The following is a 16,361-nucleotide window of genomic DNA, read 5'->3' as shown; positions in this document are numbered from 1 at the left end:
GGGCATCAGTGTATGACTGTGTGACTTGGTATCTGTGTATGTCTTTGTGACTTGGTGTCAGTGTATGTCTTTGTTACTTGGTGTCAGTATATATCTGTGTTACTTGGTGTAAGTGTGTGTCTTTGTTACTTGGTGTCAGTGTATGTCTTTGTTACTTGGTGTCAGTATATATCTGTGTTACTTGGTGTAAGTGTGTGTCTTTGTTACTTGGTGTCAGTGTATGTCTTTGTTACTTGGTGTCAGTATATATCTGTGTTACTTGGTGTAAGTGTGTGTCTTTGTTACTTGGTGTAAGTGTATGTCTTTGTTACTGGGTGTCAGTGTGTGTCTTTGTGACTTGGTGTCAGTGTATGTCTGTGTTACTGTTTATTAGTGTTTCTTTGTGTTACTGGGTGTCAGTGTGTGTTTGTTTGTGTTACTGGGTGTCAGTGTATGTCTTTGTTACTTGGTGTAAGTGTGTGTCTGTGTTACTGGGTATCAGTGTCTGTCTTTGTTACTTGGTGTAAGTGTGTGTCTTTGTTACTTGGTGTAATTGTATGTCTTTGTAACTTGATGTCAGTGTATGTCTGTGTTACGTGGTGTCAGTGTATGTCTTTGTTACTTGCTGCAAGTGTGTGTCTGTGTTACTTGGTGTAAGTGTGTTTCTGTGTTACTGGGTATCAGTGTATGTCTTTGTTACTTGGTGTCAGTGTATGTCTGTATGACTTGGTGTAAGTGTGTGTCTGTGTTACTGGGTGTCTGTGTGTGTCTGTGTTACTTGGTGCAAGTGTGTGTCTTTGTTACTTGGTGTCCGTGTGTGTCTGTGTTACTGGGTGTCAGTGCATGTCTTTGTTACTTGTTGTCAGTGTATATCTGTGTTATTTGGTGTAAGTGTGTGTCTTTGTTACTTGGTGTAATTGTATGTCTTTGTTACTTGGTGTCAGTGTGTGTCTGTGTTACTTGGTGTAAGTGTATGTCTTTGTTACTTGGCGTAAGTGTGTGTCTGTGTTACTTGGTGTAAGTGTGTGTCTGTGTTCCTGGGTATCAGTGTATGTCTTTGTTACTTGTTGTCAGTGTATGTCTGTGTTACTTGTTGTAAGTGTGTGTCTGTGTTACTGGGTATCAGTGTATGTCTTTGTTACTTGGTGTAAGTGTGTGTCTTTGTTACTTGGTATCCGTGTGTGTCTGTGTTACTGGGTGTCATTGTATGTCTTTGTTCATTGGTGTAAGTGTGTGTCTGTGTTACTGGGTATCAGTGTCTGTCTTTGTTACTTGGTGTAAGTGTGTGTCTGTGTTACTGGGTATCAGTGTATGTCTTTGTTACTTGGTGTCAGTGTATGTCTGTGTTACTTGGTGCAAGTGTGTGTCTGTGTTACTGGGTATCAGTGTATGTCTTTGTGACTTGGTATCAGTGTATGTCTTTGTTACTGGGTGTCAGTGTGTGTCTTTGTGACTTGGAGTCAGTGTATGTCTTTGTTACTTGGTGTAAGTGTGTGTCTGTGTTACTGGGTATCAGTGTATGTCTTTGTTACTTGGTGTCAGTGTATGTCAAAATACTTGGTGTAAGTGCATGTCTTTGTTACTTGGTGTAATTGTCTGTCTTTGTTACTTGGTGTAAGTGTATGTCTTTGTTACTTGGTGTCAGTGTATGTCTTTGTTACTTGGTGACAGTGTATATCTGTGTCACTTGGTGTAAGTGTGTGTCTTTGTTACTTGGTGTAAGTGTATGTCTTTGTTACTTGGTGTCAGTGTATGACTTTGTTACTTGGTGTCAGTGTGTGTCTGTGTTACTGGGTATCAGTGTATGTCTTTGTGACTTGGTATCAGTGTATGTCTTTGTTACTGGGTGTCAGTGTGTGTCTGTGTTACTGGGTATCAGTGTACGTCTATGTGACTTGGTATCAGTTTATGTCTTTGTTACTTGGTATCAGTTAGTGTCTGTGTTACTGGGTATCAGTGTATGTCTTTGTGACTTGGTTTCTGTGTATGTCTTTGTTACTGGGTGTCAGTGTGTGTCTTTGTGACTTGGTTTCAGTGTATGTCTGTGTTACTGTTTATTAGTGTTTCTTTGTGTTACTGGGTGTCAGTGTGTGTTTGTTTGTGTTACTGGGTGTCAGTGTATGTCTTTGTTACTTGCTGTAAGTGTGTGTCTGTGTTACTGGGTATCAGTATCTGTCTTTGTTACTTGGTGTAAGTGTGTGTCTTTGTTACTTGGTGTTATTGTATGTCTTTGTTACTTGGTGTCAGTGTATGTCTGTGTTATGTGGTGTAAGTGTATGTCTTTGTTACTTGGTGCAAGTGTGTGTCTGTGTTACTTGGTGTAAGTGTATTTCTGTGTTACTGGGTATCAGTGTATGTCTTTGTTACTTGGTGTCAGTGTATGTCTGTATTACTTGGTGTAAGTGTGTGTCTGTGTTACTGGGTGTCTGTGTGTGTCTGTGTTACTTGGTGTAAGTGTGTGTCTTTGATACTTGGTGTCCGTGTGTGTCTGTGTTACTGGGTGTCGGTGCATGTCTTTGTTACTTGTTGTCAGTGTATATCTGTGCTATTTGGTGTAAGTGTGTGTCTTTGTTACTTGGTGTAATTGTATGTCTTTGTTACTTGGTGTCAGTGTGTGTCTGTGTTACTTGGTGTCAGTGTATGTCTTTGTTACTTTGTGTAAGTGTGTGTCTGTGTTCCTGGGTATCAGTGTATTTCTTTGTTACTTGGTGTCATTGTATGTCTGTGTTGCTTGGTGTAAGTGTGTGTCTGTGTTCCTGGGTATCAGTGTGTGTCTGTGTTACTTGGTGTAAGTGTGTGTCTTTGTTACTTGGTGTCCGTGTGTGTCTGTGTTACTGGGTGTCAGTGTATGTCTTTGTTACTGAGTGTCAGTGTATGTCTTTGTTACTTGGTGTAAGTGTGTGTCTGTGTTACTGGGTATCCGTGTCTGTCTTTGTTACTTGGTGTCAGTGTGTGTCTGTGTTACACGGTATCAGTGTATGTCTTTGTTACTTGGTGTCAGTGTATGTCTTTGTTACTTGTTGTAAGTGTGTGTCTGTGTTACTGGGTATCAGTGTATGTCTTTGTGACTTGGTGTCAGTGTATGTCTTTGTTACTGGGTGTCAGTGTGTGTCTTTGTGACTTGGTGTCAGTGTATGTCTGTGTTACTGTTTATTAGTGTTTCTTTGTGTTACTGGGTGTCAGTGTGTGTTTGTTTGTGTTACTGGGTGTCATTGTATGTCTTTGTTACTTGGTGTAAGTGTGTGTCTGTGTTACTGGGTATCAGTGTCTGTCTTTGTTACTAGGTGTAAGTGTGTGTCTTTGTTACTTGGTGTAATTGTATGTCTTTGTTACTTGGTGTCAGTGTATGTCTGTGTTACGTGGTGTAAGTGTATGTCTTTGTTACTTGGTGCAAGTGTGTGTCTGTGTTACTTGGTGTAAGTGTGTTTCTGTGTTACTGGGTATCAGTGTATGCCTTTGTTACTTGGTGTCAGTGTATGTCTGTATTACTTGGTGTAAGTGTGTGTCTGTGTTACTGGGTGTCTGTGTGTGTCTGTGTTACTTGGTGCAAGTGTGTGTCTTTGTTACTTGGTGTCCGTGTGTGTCTGTGTTACTGGGTGTCAGTGTATGTCTGTGTTACTTGTTGTAAGTGTGTGTCTGTGTTACTGGGTATCAGTGTATGTCTTTGTTACTTGGTGTCAGTGTATCTCTGTGTTGCTTGGTGTAAGTGTGTGTCTGTGTTACAGGGTGTCGGTGTGTGTCTGTGTTACTTGGTGTAAGTGTGTGTCTTTGTTACTTGGTATCCGTGTGTGTCTGTGTTACTGGGTGTCATTGTATGTCTTTGTTACTTGGTGTAAGTGTGTCTCTGTGTTACTGGGTATCAGTGTCTGTCTTTGTTACTTGGTGTAAGTGTGTGTCTGTGTTACTGGGTATCAGTGTATGTCTTTGTGACTTGGTATCAGTTTATGTCTTTGTTACTGGGTGTCAGTTTGTGTCTTTGTGACTTGGTGTCAGTGTATGTCTTTGTTACTTGGTGTAAGTGTGTGTCTGTGTTACTGGGTATCAGTGTATGTCTTTGTTACTTGGTGTCAGTGTATGTCAAAATACTTGGTGTAAGTGTATGTCTTTGTTACTTGGTGTAATTGTCTGTCTTTGTTACTTGGTGTAAGTGTCTGTCTTTGTTACTTGGTGTCAGTGGATGTCTTTGTTACTTGGTGTCAGTGTATATCTGTGTCACTTGGTGTAAGTGTGTGTCTTTGTTACTTGGTGTAAGTGTATGTCTTTGTTACTTGGTGTCAGTTTATGTCTTTGTTACTTGGTGTCAGTGTGTGTCTGTGTTACTGGGTATCAGTGTATGCCTTTGTGACTTGGTATCAGTGTATGTCTTTGTTACTGGGTGTCAGTGTGTGTCTGTGTTACTGGGTATCAGTGTATGTCTTTGTGACTTGGTGTCAGTGTATGTCTTTGTTACTGGGTGTCAGTTTTTCTCTGTGTTACTGGGTGTCAGTGTGTGTCTGTGACACTATGTGTCAGTATTTAGTTTAGTTTTGAGATACAGCACTGAAACAGGCCCATCGGCCCATCGAGTCTGTGCCGACCATCAACCACCCATTTATAGTAATCCTACACTAATCCCGTATTCCTTTCACATCCCCACCTATCCCTATATATTTCCCTACCACCTACCTCTTCGACGGGCAATCTATGATGGCCAATTAACCTATGAACCTGCAAGTCTTTGGCATGTGGGAGGAAACCGGAGCACCCGGAGGAAACACACGCAGACATAGGGAGAACTTGCAAACTCCGCACAGGCAGTACCCAGAATCGAACCCGGGTCCCTGGAGCTGTGAGGCTGCGGTGCAAAACACAGCGCCGATGTGCCCCCCCCCCTCACCCCCCCCCCCCCCCTCCCCCGCAGTGTGTGCCTGTGTTACTGGGTATCAGTGTAGGACTTTGTTACTTGGTGTCAGTGTATGTCTGTGTTTCCTGGTGTAAGTGTGTGTCTCTGTTCCTGGGTGTCAGTGTGTGTCTTTGTTACTGGGTGTAAGTCTGTTTCTTTGTTACTTGGTGTAAGTGTGTCTCTTTGTTACTTGGTGTAATTGTATGTCTTTGTTACTTTGTGTAACTGTATGTCTTTGTTACTTGGTGTAAGTGTGTGTTTGTGTTACTTGTTGTAAGTGTGTGTCTGTGTTCCTGGGTATCAGTGGTTGTCTTTGTTACTTGTTGTCAGTGTATGTCTGTGTTACTTGGTGTAAGTGTGTGTCTGTGTTCCTGGGTGTCTGTGTGTGTCTGTGTTACTTGGTGTAAGTGTGTGTCTTTGTTACTTGGTGTCCGTGTTTGTCTGTGTTACTGGCTGTCAGTGCATGTCTTTGTTACTTGTTGTCAGTGTATATCTGTGTTACTTGGTGTAATTGTATGTCTTTGTTACTTGGTGTCAGTGTGTGTCTGTGTTACTTGGTGTCAGTGTATGTCTTTGTTACTTTGTGTAAGTGTGTGTCTGTGTTACTTGGTGTAAGTGTGTGTCTGTGTTCCTGGGTATCAGTGTATGTCTTTGTTACTTGGTGTCAGTGTATGTCTGTGTTACTTGGTGTAAGCGTGTGTCTGTGTTACTGGGTATCAGTGTATGTCTTTGTTACTTGGTGTCATTGTATGTCTGACTTTCTTGGTGTAAGTGTGTGTCTATGTTACTGGGTGTCAGTGTGTGTCTGTGTTACTTGGTGTAAGTGTGTGTCTTTGTTACTTGGTGTCCGTGTGTGTCTGTGTTACTGGGTGTCATTGTATGTCTTTGTTACTGGGTGTCAGTGTATGTCTTTGTTACTTGGTGTAAGTGTGTGTCTGTGTTACTGGGTATCAGTGTCTGTCTTTGTTACTTGGTGTAAATGTGTGTCTGTGTTACTGGGTATCAGTGTATGTCTTTGTGACTTGGTGTCAGTGTATGTCTTTGTTACTGGGTGTCAGTGAGTGTCTTTTTGACTTGGTGTCAGTGAATGTCTTTGTTACTTGTTGCAAGTGTGTGTCTGTGTTACTGGGTATCAGTGTATGTCTTTGTTACTTGGTGTCAGTGTATGTCAAAATACTTGGTGTAAGTGTATGTCTTTGTTACTTGATGTCAGTGTATGTCTTTGTTACTTGGTGTCAGTGTATGTCTGTGTTACTTGGTGTAAGTGTGTTTCTTTGTTACTTGGTGTAAGTGTATGTCTTTGTTACTTGGTGTCAGTGTATGTCTTTGTTACTTGGTGTCAGTGAGTGTCTGTGTTACTGGGTATCAGTGTATGTCTTTGTGACTTGGTATCTGTGTATGTCTTTGTTACTGGGTGTCAGTGTGTGTCTGTGTTCCTGGCTATCAGTGTATGTCTTTGAGACTTGGTGTCATTGTATGTCTTTGTTACTGGGTGTCAGTGTGTGTCCTTGTGACTTGGTGTCAGTGTATGTCTGTGTATCTGTTTATTAGTTTTTCTCTGTGTTACTGGGTGTCAGTGTGTGTTTGTTTATGCTACTGGGTGTCAGTGTATGTCTTTGTTACTTGGTGTAAGTGTTTGTCTGTGTTACTGGGTATCAGTGTCTGTCTTTGTTACTTGGTGTCTGTGTATGTCTGTGTTACGTGGTGTAAGTGTATGTCTTTGTTACTTGGTTAAGTGTGTGTCTGTGTTACTTGGTGTAAGTGTGTTTCTGTGTTACTGGGTATCAGTGTATGTCTTTGTTACTTGGTGTCAGTGTATGTCTGTGTTACTTGGTGTAAGTGTGTGTCTGTGTTACTGGGTGTCTGTGTGTGTCTGTGTTACTTGGTGTAAGTGTGTGTCTTTGTTACTTGGTGTCCGTGTGTGTCTGTGTTACTGGGTTTCAGTGCATGTCTTTGTTGCCTGGTGTCAGTGTATATCTGTGTTATTTGGTGTAAGTGTGTGTCTTTGTTACTTGGTGTAAGTGTGTGTCTGTGTTACTTGTTGTAAGTGTGTGTCTGTGTTCCTGGGTATCAGTGGTTGTCTTTGTTACTTGTTGTCAGTGTATGTCTGTGTTACTTGGTGTAAGTGTGTGTCTGTGTTCCTGGGTGTCTGTGTGTGTCTGTGTTACTTGGTGTAAGTGTGTGTCTTTGTTACTTGGTGTCCGTGTTTGTCTGTGTTACTGGCTGTCAGTGCATGTCTTTGTTACTTGTTGTCAGTGTATATCTGTGTTACTTGGTGTAATTGTATGTCTTTGTTACTTGGTGTCAGTGTGTGTCTGTGTTACTTGGTGTCAGTGTATGTCTTTGTTACTTTGTGTAAGTGTGTGTCTGTGTTACTTGGTGTAAGTGTGTGTCTGTGTTCCTGGGTATCAGTGTATGTCTTTGTTACTTGGTGTCAGTGTATGTCTGTGTTACTTGGTGTAAGCGTGTGTCTGTGTTACTGGGTATCAGTGTATGTCTTTGTTACTTGGTGTCATTGTATGTATGTGTTTCTTGGTGTAAGTGTGTGTCTACGTTACTGGGTGTCAGTGTGTGTCTGTGTTACTTGGTGTAAGTGTGTGTCTTTGTTACTTGGTGTCCGTGTGTGTCTGTGTTACTGGGTGTCATTGTATGTCTTTGTTACTGGGTGTCAGTGTATGTCTTTGTTACTTGGTGTAAGTGTGTGTCTGTGTTACTGGGTATCAGTGTCTGTCTTTGTTACTTGGTGTAAATGTGTGTCTGTGTTACTGGGTATCAGTGTATGTCTTTGTGACTTGGTGTCAGTGTATGTCTTTGTTACTGGGTGTCAGTGAGTGTCTTTCTGACTTGGTGTCAGTGTATGTCTTTGTTACTTGTTGCAAGTGTGTGTCTGTGTTACTGGGTATCAGTGTATGTCTTTGTTACTTGGTGTCAGTGTATGTCAAAATACTTGGTGTAAGTGTATGTCTTTGTTACTTGATGTCAGTGTATGTCTTTGTTACTTGGTGTCAGTGTATGTCTGTGTTACTTGGTGTAAGTGTGTTTCTTTGTTACTTGGTGTACGTGTATGTCTTTGTTACTTGGTGTCAGTGTATGTCTTTGTTACTTGGTGTCAGTGTGTGTCTGTGTTACTGGGTATCAGTGTATGTCTTCGTGACTTGGTATCAGTGTATGTCTTTGTTACTGGGTATCAGTGAGTGTCTGTGTTACTGGGTATCAGTGTATGTCTTTGTGACTTGGTATCTGTGTATGTCTTTGTTACTGGGTGTCAGTGTGTGTCTGTGTTCCTGGCTATCAGTGTATGTCTTTGTTACTTGGTGTAAGTGTGTGTCTGTGTTACTGGGTATCAGTGTCTGTCTTTGTTACTTGGTGTCTGTGTATGTCTGTGTTACGTGGTGTAAGTGTATGTCTTTGTTACTTGGTTAAGTGTGTGTGTGTGTTACTTGGTGTAAGTGTGTGTCTGTGTTCCTGGGTATCAGTGTATGTCTTTGTTACTTGGTGTCAGTGTATGTCTGTGTTAGTTGGTGTAAGTGTGTTTCTGTGTTACTGGGTATCAGTGTATGTCTTTGTTACTTGGTGTCAGTGTATGTCTGTGTTACTTGGTGTAAGTGTGTGTCTGTGTTACTGGGTGTCTGTGTGTGTCTGTGTTACTTGGTGTAAGTGTGTGTCTTTGTTACTTGGTGTCCGTGTGTGTCTGTGTTACTGGGTTTCAGTGCATGTCTTTGTTGCCTGGTGTCAGTGTATATCTGTGTTATTTGGTGTAAGTGTGTGTCTTTGTTACTTGGTGTAATTGTATGTCTTTGTTACTTGGTGTCAGTGTGTTTCTGTGTTACTTGGTGTCAGTGTATGTCTTTGTTACTTTGTGTAAGTGTGTGTCTGTGTTACTTGGTGTAAGTGAGTGTCTCTGTTACTGGGTGTCAGTGTGTGTCTTTGTTACTGGGTGTAAGTCTGTGTCTTTGTTACTTGGTGTAAGTGTGTCTCTTTGTTACTAGGTGTAATTGTATGTCTTTGTTACTTGGTGTCAGTGTATGTCTGTGTTACTTGGTGTAACTGTATGTCTTTGTTACCTGGTGTAAGTGTGTGTCTGTGTTACTTGTTGTAAGTGTGTGTCTGTGTTCCTGGGTATCAGTGTATGTCTTTGTTACTTGTTGTCAGCGTATGTCTGTGTTACTTGGTGTAAGTGTGTGTCTGTGTTACTGGGTATCAGTGTATGTCTTTGTTACTTGGCGTCGGTGTATGTCTGTGTTGCTTGGTGTAAGTGTGTGTCTGTGTTACTGGGTGTCAGTGTGTGCCTGTGTTACTTGTTGTAAGTGTATGTCTGTGTTGCTTGGTCTAAGTGTGTGTCTTTGTTACTTGTTGTCAGCGTATGTCTGTGTTACTTGGTGTAAGTGTGTGTCTGTGTTACTGGGTATCAGTGTATGTCTTTGTGACTTGGTATCAGTGTATATCTTTGTTACTGGGTGTCAGTGTGTGTCTTTGTGACTTGGTGTCAGTGTATGTCTTTGTTACTTGGTGTAAGTGTGTGTCTGTGTTACTGGGTATCAGTGTATGTCTTTGTTACTTGGTGTCAGTGTATGTCTGTGTTGCTTGGTGTCAGTATATGTCTTTGTTACTTGGTTTAAGTGTATGTCTTTGTTACTTGGTGTCAGTGTATGTCTTTGTTACTTGGTGTCAGTGTATGTCTGTGTTACTTGGTATCAGTTTATGTCTTTGTGACTTGGTATCAGTGTATGTCTTTGTTACTGTGTGTCAGTGAGTGTCTGTGTTACTGGGTATCAGTGTATGTCTTTGTGACTTGGTATCAGTGTATGTCTTTGTTACTGGGTATCAGTGAGTGTCTGTGTTACTGGGTATCAGTGTATGTCTTTGTGACTTGGTATCTGTGTATGTCTTTGTTACTGGGTGTCAGTGTGTGTCTGTGTTCCTGGCTATCAGTGTATGTCTTTGAGACTTGGTGTCATTGCATGTCTTTGTTACTGGGTGTCAGTGTGTGTCCTTGTGACTTGGTGTCAGTGCATGTCTGTGTTTCTGTTTATTAGTGTTTCTCTGTGTTACTGGGTGTCAGTGTGTGTTTGTTTATGTTACTGGGTGTCAGTGTATGTCTTTGTTACTTGGTGTAAATGTGTGTCTGTGTTACTGTGTATCAGTGTAAGTCTTTGTTACTTGGTGTCTGTGTATGTCTGTGTTACGTGGTGTAAGTGTATGTCTTTGTTACTTGGTTAAGTGTGTGTCTGTGTTACTTGGTGTAAGTGTGTGTCTGTGTTCCTGGGTATCAGTGTATGTCTTTGTTACTTGGTGTCAGTGTATGTCTGTGTTAGTTGGTGTAAGTGTGGTTCTGTGTTACTGGGTATCAGTGTATGTCTTTGTTACTTGGTGTCAGTGTATGTCTGTGTTACTTGGTGTAAGTGTGTGTCTGTGTTACTGGGTGTCTGTGTGTGTCTGTGTTACTTGGTGTCAGTGTATGTCTTTGTTACTTTGTGTAAGTGTGTGTCTGTGTTACTTGGTGTAAGTGTGTGTCTGTGTTCCTGGGTATCAGTGTATGTCTTTGTTACTTGGTGTCAGTGTATGTCTGTGTTACTTGGTGTAAGTGTGTATCTGTGTTACTGGGTATCAGTGTATGTCTTTTTTACTTGGTGTCATTGTATGTCTGTGTTGCTTGGTGTAAGTGTGTGTCTGTGTTACTGGGTGTCAGTGTGTGTCTGTGATACTTGGTGTAAGTGTGTGTCTTTGTTACTTGGTGTCCGTGTGTGTCTGTGTTACTGGGTGTCAGTGTATGTCTTTGTTACTGGGTGTCAGTGTATGTCTTTGTTCCTTGGTGTAAGTGTGTGTCTGTGTTACTGGGTATTAGTGTCTGTCTTTGTTACTTGGTGTAAGTGTGTGTCTGTGTTACACGGTATCAGTGTATGTCTTTGTTACTTGGTGTCAGTGTATGTCTTTGTTACTTGGTGTAAGTGTGTGTCTGTGTTACTGGGTATCAGTGTATGTCTTTGTGACTTGGTGTCAGTGTATGTCTTTGTTACTGGCTGTCAGTGTGTGTCTTTGTGACTTGGTGTCAGTGTATGTCTTTGTTACGTGTTGTAAGTTTGTGTCTGTGTTACTGGGTATCAGTGTATGTCTTTGTTACTTGGTGTCAGTGTATGTCAAAATACTTGGTGTAAGTGTATGTCTTTGTTACTTGGTGCAATTGTCTGTCTTTGTTACTTGGTGTAAGTGTATCACTGTGTTAATGGGTATCAGTGTATGTCTTTGTGACTTGGTGTTAGTGTGTGTCTGTGTTACTGGGTATCAGTGTATGTCTTTGTGACTTGGTGTCAGTGCATGTCTTTGTTACTGGGTGTCAGTGTGAGTCTTTGTTACTTGGTGTCAGTGTATGTCTTTCTTACTGTTTATCAGTGTTTCTCTGTGTTACTGGGTGTCAGTGTGTGTCTGTGTTACTGGGTATCAGTGTATGTCTCTGTTACTTGGTATCAGTGTATGTCTTTGTGACTTGGTGTCAGTGTATGTCTTTGTTACTTGGTGTAAGTGTGTCTCTGTGTTACTTGGTGTAAGTGTGTGTCTGTGTTTCTGGGTATCACTGTATGTCTTTGTTACTTGGTGTCAGTGTATGTCTGTGTTAGTTGGTGTAAGTGTGTTTCTTTGTTACTGGGTATCAGTGTATGTCTTTGTTACTTGGTGTCAGTGTATGTCTGTGTTTTTTGGTGTAAGTGTGTGTCTGTGTTACTGGGTGTCAGTGCATGTCTTTGTTACTTGGTGTCAGTGTATATCTGTGTTACTTGGTGTAAGTGTGTGTCTTTGTTACTTGGTGTAATTGTATGTCTTTGTTACTTGGTGTCAGTGTGTGTCTTTGTTACTTGGTGTCAGTGTATGTCTTTGTTACTTGGTGTAACTGTCTGTCTGTGTTACTTGGTGTAAGTGTGTGTCTGTGTTCCTGGGTATCCGTGTATGTCTTTGTTACTTGGTGTCAGTGCATGTCTGTGTTACTTGGTGTCAGTGTATGTCTGTGTTACTTGGTGTCCGTTTGTGTCTGTGTTACTGGGTGTCTGTGCATGTCTTTGTTACTTGGTCTAAGTGTGTGTCTGTGTTACTGGGTATCACTGTCTGTCTTTGTTACTTGGTGTAAGTGTGTGTCTTTGTTACTTGGTGTAATTGTATGTCTTTGTTACTTGGTGTCAGTGTGTGTCTGTGTTACTTGGTGTAAGTGTATGTCTTTGTTACTTGGTGTATGTGTGTGTCTGTGTTACTTGGTGTAAGTGTGTGTCTGTGTTCCTGGGTATCAGTGTATGTCTTTGTTACTTGTTGTCAGTGTATGTCTGTGTTACTTGTTGTAAGTGTGTGTCTGTGTTACTGGGTATCAGTGTATGTCTTTGTTACTTGGTGTCAGTGTTTGTCTGTGTTGCTTGGTGCAAGTGTGTGTCTGTATTACTGGTTGTCAGTGTGTGTCTTTGTTACTTGGTGTATGTGTGTGCCTGTGTTACTGGGTATCAGTGTGTGTCTTTGTTCCTGGGTGTCAGTGTATGTCTTTGTTACTGTGTATCAGTGTGTGTTACTGGGTGTCAGTGTGTGTCTGTGTTACTTGGTGTAAGTGTGTGTCTTCGTTACTTGGTGTCCTTGTGTGTCTGTGTTACTGGGTGTCAGTGTATGTCTTTGTTACTGGGTGTCAGTGTATGACTTTGTTACTTGGTGTAAGTGTTTATCTGTGTTACTGGGTATCAGTGTCTGTCTTTGTTACATGGTGTAAGTGTGTGTCTGTGTTACTGGGTATCAGTGTATGTCTTTGTTACTGGGTGTCAGTATGTGTCTGTGTTACTGGGTATCAGTGTATGTCTTTGTGACGTGGTATCAGTGTATGTCTTTGTTACTGGGTGTCAGTGTGTGTCTGTGTTCCTGGGTATCAGTGTCTGTCTTTGTGACTTGGTGTCAGTTTATTTCTTTGTTACTGGGTGTCAGTGTGTGTCTTTGTGACTTGGTGTCAGTGTATGTCTGTGTTACTTGGTGTAAGTGTGTGTCTGTGTATCAGTGTATGTCTTTGTGACTTGGTGTCAGTGTATGTCTTTGCTACTGGGTGTCAGTGTGTGTCTTTGTTACTTGGTGTCCGTGTGTGTCTGTGTTACTGGGTGTCAGTGCATGTCTTTGTTACTTGGTGTCAGTGTATGTCTTTGTTACTTGGTGTAAGTGTGTGTCTGTGTTACTGGGTATCAGTGTGTGTCTTTGTTACCAGGTGTAAGTGTGTGTCTGTGTTACTGGGTATCAGTGTATGTCTTTGTTACTGGGTATCAGTGTATGTCTTTGTGACTTGGTGTCAGTGTGTGTCTGTGTTACTGGGTGTCAGTGTATGTCAAAATACTTGGTGTAAGTGTATGTCTTTGTTATCCTGTGCAATTGTCTGTCTTTGTTACTTGGTGTCAGTGTATGTCTGTGTTACTTGGTGTAAGTGTGTGTCTGTGTTACTTGGTGTCAGTGTGTGTCTTTGTTCCTGGGTGTCAGTGTATGTCTTTGTTACTGTGTATCAGTGTGTGTTACTTGGTGTCCGTGTGTGTCTGTGTTACTGGGTGTCAGTGCATGTCTTTGTTACTGGGTGTCAGTGTATGTCTTTGTTACTTGGTGTAAGTGTGTGTCTGTGTTACTGGGTATCAGTGTGTGTCTTTGTTACTAGGTGTAAGTGTGTGTCTGTGTTACTGGGTATCAGTGTATGTCTTTGTGACTTGGTGTCAGTGTGTGTCTGTGTTACTGGCTGTCAGTGTGTGTCTGTGTTACTTGGTGTACGTGCGTGTCTGTGTTACTGGGTGTCAGTGTATGTCTTTGTTACTGGGTGTCAGTGTATGTCTTTGTTCTTGGTGTCAGTGTATGTCAAAATACTTGGTGTAAGTGTATGTCTTTGTTACTTGGTGCAATTGTCTGTCTTTGTTACTTGGTGTCAGTGTATGTCTGTGTTACTTGGTGTAAGTGTGTGTCTTTGTTACTTGGTGTAAGTGTGTGTCTTTGTTACTTGGTGTCAGTGTTTGTCTTTGTTCCTGGGTGTCAGTGTATGTCTTTGTTCCTGTGTATCAGTGTTTGTTACTGGGTGTCAGTGTCTGTCTTTGTTACTGGGTGTAAGTGAGTGTCTTTGTTACTTGGCGTCCGTGTGTGTCTGTGTTACTGGGTGTCAGTGCCTGTCTTTGTTACTGGGTGTCAGTGTATGTCTTTGTTACTTGGTGGAAGTGTGTTTCTGTGTTACTGGGTATCAGTGTCTGTCTTTGTTACTTGGTGTAAGTGTGTGTCTGTGTTACTGGGTATCAGTGTATGTCTGTGTTACTGGGTGTCAGTCTATGTCTTTGTTACTGGGTGTCAGTGTGTGTCTTTGTTACTTGGTGTAAGTGTCTGTCAAAATAACTGGTGTCAGTGTATGTCTTTGCTACTTGGTGCAATTGTCTGTCCTTGTTACTTGGTGTCAGTGTATGTCTGTGTTACTTGGTGTAAGAGTGTGTCTTTGTTCCTGGGTGTCAGTGTATGTCTTTGTTACTGTGTATCAGTGTGTGTTACTGGGTGTCAGTGTGTGTCTGTGTTACTTGGTGTAAGTGTGCGTCTTTGTTACTTGGTGACCGTGTGTGTCTGTGTAACTGGGGGTCAGTGCATGTCTTTGTTACTGGGTGTCAGTGTATGTCTTTGTTACTTGGTGTAAGTGTGTGTCTGTGTTACTGGGTATCAGTGTATGTCTTTGTTACTGGGTATCAGTGTATGTCTTTGTGACTTGGTGTCAGTGTGTGTCTGTGTTACTGGGTGTCAGTGTGTGTCTGTGTTACTTGGTGTACGTGTGTGTCTGTGTTACTGGGTGTCAGTGTATCTCTTTGTTACTGGGTGTCAGTGTCTGTATTTGTTACTTGGTGTCAGTGTATGTCAAAATACTTGGTGTAAGTGTATGTCTTTGTTACTTGGTGCAATTGTCTGTCTTTGTTACTTGGTGTCAGTGTATGTCTGTGTTACTTGGTGTAAGTGTGTGTCTTTGTTAGTTGGTGTAAGTGTGTGTCTTTGTTACTTGGTGTCAGTGTGTGTCTTTGTTCCTGAGTGTCAGTGTATGTCTTTGTTACTGTGTATCAGTGTGTGTTACTGGGTGTCAGTGTGTGTCTGTGTGACTTGGTGTAAGTGTGTGTCTGTGTTACTGGGTGTCAGTGTGTGTCTGTGTTACTTGGTGCAAATCTGTGTCTTTGTTACTTGGTGTCAGTGTATGTCTGTGTTACTTGGTGTAAGTGTGTGTCTTTGTTACTTGGTGTAATTGTATGTCTTTGTTACTTGGTGTCAGTGTGTGTCTTTGTTACTTGGTGTCAGTGTATGTCTTTGTTACTTGGTGTAAGTGTCTGTCTGTGTTACTTGGTGTAAGTGTGTGTCTGTGTTCCTGGGTATCAGTGTATGTCTTTGTTACTTGGTGTCAGTGCATGTCTGTGTTACTTGGTGTCAGTGTATGTCTGTGTTACTTGGTGTCCGTTTGTGTCTGTGTTACTGGGTATCAGTGTATGTCTTTGTTACTGGGTATCAGTGTATGTCTTTGTGACTTGGTGTCAGTGTGTGTCTGTGTTACTGGGTGTCAGTGTATGTCAAAATACTTGGTGTAAGTGTATGTCTTTGTTATCCTGTGCAATTGTCTGTCTTTGTTACTTGGTGTCAGTGTATGTCTGTGTTACTTGGTGTAAGTGTGTGTCTGTGTTACTTGGTGTCAGTGTGTGTCTTTGTTCCTGGGTGTCAGTGTATGTCTTTGTTACTGTGTATCAGTGTGTGTTACTTGGTGTCCGTGTGTGTCTGTGTTACTGGGTGTCAGTGCATGTCTTTGTTACTGGGTGTCAGTGTATGTCTTTGTTACTTGGTGTAAGTGTGTGTCTGTGTTACTGGGTATCAGTGTGTGTCTTTGTTACTAGGTGTAAGTGTGTGTCTGTGTTACTGGGTATCAGTGTATGTCTTTGTGACTTGGTGTCAGTGTGTGTCTGTGTTACTGGCTGTCAGTGTGTGTCTGTGTTACTTGGTGTACGTGCGTGTCTGTGTTACTGGGTGTCAGTGTATGTCTTTGTTACTGGGTGTCAGTGTATGTCTTTGTTCTTGGTGTCAGTGTATGTCAAAATACTTGGTGTAAGTGTATGTCTTTGTTACTTGGTGCAATTGTCTGTCTTTGTTACTTGGTGTCAGTGTATGTCTGTGTTACTTGGTGTAAGTGTGTGTCTTTGTTACTTGGTGTAAGTGTGTGTCTTTGTTACTTGGTGTCAGTGTTTGTCTTTGTTCCTGGGTGTCAGTGTATGTCTTTGTTCCTGTGTATCAGTGTTTGTTACTGGGTGTCAGTGTCTGTCTTTGTTACTGGGTGTAAGTGAGTGTCTTTGTTACTTGGCGTCCGTGTGTGTCTGTGTTACTGGGTGTCAGTGCCTGTCTTTGTTACTGGGTGTCAGTGTATGTCTTTGTTACTTGGTGGAAGTGTGTTTCTGTGTTACTGGGTATCAGTGTCTGTCTTTGTTACTTGGTGTAAGTGTGTGTCTGTGTTACTGGG

This window comes from Heterodontus francisci, chromosome 22 (assembly GCF_036365525.1).
Source record: "Heterodontus francisci isolate sHetFra1 chromosome 22, sHetFra1.hap1, whole genome shotgun sequence".
Classification (NCBI taxonomy): domain Eukaryota; kingdom Metazoa; phylum Chordata; class Chondrichthyes; order Heterodontiformes; family Heterodontidae; genus Heterodontus; species Heterodontus francisci.
Note: the sequence above shows the minus strand (reverse complement) of the source record.